Raw genomic sequence first — 4,978 nt, 5'->3', positions numbered from 1 at the left:
TCGCGGGGCTACGGGAAGCAGCAGGTGCCACAGGCAGGAGCAGGGCCTGCAGTCAGGTCTCCTTGGCCCTAGGAGCCCACTACCCGGGAACGTGGCTCCGGCCTGGCAGGAGGGAGCCATTCCCAGAGACGTCTGGCAGTCTTTGCCCAGCACCCAATAGGTGGCCCTGAGGCCTGCCTCGCCCACCTGGTCCTCAGGCCCACCCCGACTGGCACAGGGCCTGGTGTCTTTGGGCGTCTAGAAAGGCGGGTGCGTGGCAGTGGAGGAGCTGCGTGACAGGAGTCGGGGCGGGTCGTCCTACGCTGTGGACTGTGGACTGTGGGAGGACAGGCCCAACTCACCCCGGCTCAGCAGGAGGGCAAAGGCGAGTGCCGGGCTGGTCCCACTGCCAGCAGAGAATCCTGGTGAGGGCTGGTGCTGTGCCAGGGCCCAGGGCTGTGGCAGGGCTGGCAGCTGAATCCAGGGCAGCTTGGGACAACGCCATCAGAACCATGGTGCCCGGCGGCTCCTTGTGCACCCAGCAGGACCGCGCCGCCCAGACAGTCTTGGGGAAGGAGCGGGAGGGCGGGGCTGTGGCTCAGATCCCCACGCAGCTCTGAGACCCCAGGTGGCCCGAGGCTAGAACATCTCTGCCTGGAGGCCTGGCAGCACCCAGGGCTCCGGTTGGCCCACCCCAGGGCTGTGGTGGCCGTCTTTTGCTCAGGGTGCTCGCGAGCTCCACGCAGCAAGACACCGGCTCTCTGTGCATGGACCTCTCTCCGCACAGGCCGGTGTGGGCCCAGTGTCCTGCGGCAGGGGAACCTGCCCCTGCTCCCTGAGGGGAAGGTGCCCTTCATGGAGCACAGCAGTCATCCAGGAGCAGCGAGTCTCAGGCCGGCCACTTTCTGATGGAAGCCCACGCACACCCCATAGAATCACAGGCCTCGGCCGTGCCCCTCAGGGCAGAGCTCCGATGTCCAGACCCTGCACTGGAGGACCATGGCAGTACACGGCACACGGAGACACATAGAGCACACACGTTCACAGTGACACACATCACATGAATAGGGGACAGCACAGCCCAGTCCAAACCTTCAACCGTGGCAGGACCGGGGCCCCTCGCGGAGCTGGAGGCGCTGACCTGTCTGGCCAATTCTCTGAAGCTGTGCTGGGGTCTTGGGAACTTTACTTCATCTTGTCCTGACCAGAGGAGGTCACCCTGGGGGCACTCCCGGGGCACTGTGGCATGTGCATGCTTGGAGGTCTGTGCCCGTGGTGGCTGGAGACCACCTTCCTCAGGCCCAGCTCTTCTGCACAGCACTACAGTGGGTAGCTGCTCTCGGGGCCTCTCGGGGCCACTCCCCACTGCCGCTGGCTTCCTGCTCAGGACGTGGTATGGAGGTGCGGCCCACACAGCAGAGGTGTTTCTGGCTCGGGTCAGAAGCCCCCTTGGGAGCGTGTCCCATGGCAAAGGCTGAGGGCAGAGGAGTACACGGTGGCCACAGCAGGCTGGACACGGGTGACTGGCCGGCCCCAGGGCTGGGAGAGGGTACAATTGGCCGGCCAGTGGGGCAGCCACAGCCTGGGTTGTAGGCTGCCTTGGTGTGGAGGGGTCGCCAGGGCCCCCACCTGCAGCGAGCTGCCTTCCACGTGGGCTGCAGACGCAGGGAAAGCCTTGCTGACCACCACGTCCAGAGTGGATCTCGCTCCTCCTTGGCTGGGCCCATGCCTCCGGGCCACGTGCTCTGTGTGAAGCCCGTAATTAATAGGGTGGTGGTTCTGGGGGTTGACAGGAAAAGGCTTGCTTGTGTATCGCCACCGTCTCCAAGTCACCACACAGTGACAGTGGGCTTTGAAACCCCTGCTGGCCCCGATGATGTCAGTCCAGGGTCACGTGACAAGAGAGGGCATGGGCCTCCTTTGTTCTTAGTCAACTGCCCTATCCTCCCCAAACAGGGTCCTGCGCTCGACTCTGGTGCTCTGAGCCGTGGACGCAAGCAAGGTGCCCAGATGCGTACTCAGCTGGACTCTCGCCACAGGGAGGAGCCGGCCCTGCTGCAGCCCGACAAGCAGCACTGACCAGGACTCCGCGGGGCACGGGGCACAGCTCTCGGGACCCACTAGGCTTAGGGGCCAGGACACAGGGTTTCTGTCTCCTTCGTTCTTTCAATGGGCTGTGATGTGGCCACGAGGAAGAGAGCTCCTCCATGCTGCCACACTGTGCTCAGGGGAGAAGCCGGCACAAGGCCCACGCGCGTATGACTTGTTTCCACGAGACACCCAGATTAGGCGCATCCCCAGAGGCAGAAAAGAGATCAGAGGGGTCTCGGCTCGGTAGGACTCGGCGAGGGCTGGGTGGGCTTGGGGGACGACTGCTGATGAACACCGGGTTCTCCTGGGGTGGCGAGAGAAGTATTTGGAAACAGACTGTGCTATGGCTGCTCAGCCCTGTGCTGAGGCAGACATTTCACCTGGGCGGTCCCTGGCCTGTGATTACTTCTCGGTAAAGCTGTCAGTGAGCCAAATGGCGCCCACCACCTTGCGGCCCGTGCTCAGCTGTCCAGAGGGATGTCGGCACAGCGGCGCTGTGAGGCACCCTCGCTACGGCGGAGCTTCCGGGGAGTAAGCCAGCCCGGAGCCGGGGGAGCAGGTGCCACGCTGGGAGCACCCTTCCCCTTTCCCTGTAAAACCTGAGCTATCGTGTGATGCTCTAAAACGCACACACCCGAACTCAGTACACCCTGGCCGTCGTAGGCACAGTGCCACCATCTCCAGACCACGCGCTACGGAGCCTTCTCCCTGCCCTTACGTCCCCTCGAGTGCCCGCCTGGAACCACCCCCAGCCCCCAGGTGGCGCATTCATTCTCGAATTGCAGTCACTGTGATTCGTTTTGCCTATGCTAACAAATCTTAGAAATGAATCCTATGGTACTTTTGTGTATGACTTAACTTGGGAGGGGTCTTCAAAAAGATTCTGGAAAACGTGTATTATGATTAAACTATGCATGGATTTCAAATTTCTTTCACCAAATAGCCTCGTACTTAAATTCTGTTTTCCATAAGTTTTTAAAAAAATGTTAATTTTATTTATTATTTCTATTATTATTTAAATTTGCTACGGGGCACACATGCTTTCCAAGAGTGAAAGAAAGCGAGAAAGCAAGCCCCCAGGTCTGGAGCTTGAACCGCAGCCAGCCATGTGGCAGTCTAGCACCTTAGCCACCATGCCACCCACCAGCCCCTTCTACAAGCCTTTCGAAGTCCTCTCGTGTTTCTGAGGTCCAGCTGCCTTGCTACCTGTGACTCCTCGCTGCGCGTGCCATTCCACAGTATAGCCCCAGTGCACTTCGTTCATCTGCTGTTGTATGGGCCAGCACTTGGGGCTTCCCGGGGGGTCATTATGAATAGCATGGGGTGCACAGCAGTCCCCGACCTTTCTGGCACTGGGGCCCAGTTCCTGGAAGGCAGTCCGCCGGGCGGGGTGGTTTCTGAGCGCAGCCTAGATCCCTGGCAGCTCGTCTCTGCAGCGCTCGAGCTTCGGCGAGGGCCTCATGCTGCCCTGAGCTGCCAGGGGACGGCATGGCCGTGAACACGAATGAAGCTCCGCTCCCTGCCCTGCAGCCTGGTTCCACCTGAGAGCCCCGGGAGGCCGTGGTCTGGTAAGTGTCCGTCGCCCAGCGCTTGGGGACCCTGGCTGTGAATACTCCCACACGTGCCTCTTTGAGGGTTCAATGTTCATCTCTCTTGGGTGAGAACCTGAGGGTGGAATTGTCCCTGGGCTTCTCCCACCCCAAGGAGTGAGAGCCTCCAGGACGGGGTCCCCTCCATCGGCTCTGCAGTTCCTGTGAGCAGAAAGGCCCGTTTGTTCACGCGTGCTCTCAGTGAACGTCTACACGGTGCTTTCAGAGCTGAGGCAGACACTGTCCTCGAACCCACGCACCCTGTCCCCCGGGGAAGGGGACACGGTGAGCAGACCCCCGTCAGTGCAGTGAAGGACAGCCACCTCTGAGGGCAGTGCCCCTCTCTAGTCCCTATCCGGGCTGCTGTGGTTGGCACGACTCGGTCCCTGTGTTGTGTCCTTCCCTCAAACCGAGGCAGATGGAAAGGGAGCACGAGGCTGAGTGCACGTGAGGGAAGTCTGGGTGAATCAGTGAGGCAGAGGATGGCCTCCCCACGAGGCCACACTTGTCACCTGCAGAATGGTTTACAGGCACGAGGCATTGGTCAGTAGGCAAGAAGCATTTGTCCTCCTGAGTGCTGACAGCCACTGAAGGGGACACGTCCTTTCAACAAGGGCGCACCGCTCAGTCCACGCCCAGAGGCCCCGGATGCAGGTACCCTGCCCTCCTCCGTCGCCCGGGGATGAGCCAGGTGCACTTTAGCCCTGAGTGCTGCGCGGGAGGCAGAGGACACGTGACTGTCTGGGTGCACAGAATGAGCAGTATCAGAAAGATAGCCCCCTGCTTGCGAGGGCCCCGGTGGCCAGGGACCACGGAAGAGTGAGGGCCCTCAGCCCCGCTGTGGGTCAGCCTCCCCCGCTCAGCCCCAGCAGCCGCTCTGGCCCCTCCAGGGAGGCGCCCGGAGAGGTCGATGCTCAGTGCAGGGTCTGAAGGGCACTCCCTGGGAACACCCCAGCGCCGTTAGGAGCCCCCGGGTCTGCTGCTGCTGCTGCTGCTGTCTTCTGATTCCGCTGGATGTGGGGCCTCCTAGGGACTCCATCGCGAAGAACGCGGAGAATGGCTGCCATGACCGTGAATGGCTGCAGGCAGGGGTGACCTGCAGGTGCCCTGTGCTCACAGTGCCCTTGGCTTCCTGCTTTTACAAGCAGAGCACGCTCTGAATGGATGCATGTTGGCGGACCAAGGCCAGACCGGCTGCAGCATGGGGGACTCCCAGTGTGTGAGCGGCTGGGGCTGCCCCTACAGAAGCCCCGGGTCTAGGTGGGACCCTGGCCAGAGCTAGACCCCAGCCTGTCTCTCTGCTCACTGAGCAGCAGCGC

Source organism: Tupaia chinensis, unplaced genomic scaffold (genome assembly GCF_000334495.1).
Source record: "Tupaia chinensis unplaced genomic scaffold, TupChi_1.0 Scaffold143845_1, whole genome shotgun sequence".
NCBI lineage: Eukaryota > Metazoa > Chordata > Mammalia > Scandentia > Tupaiidae > Tupaia > Tupaia belangeri.
This window is presented reverse-complemented; position numbering follows the sequence as displayed.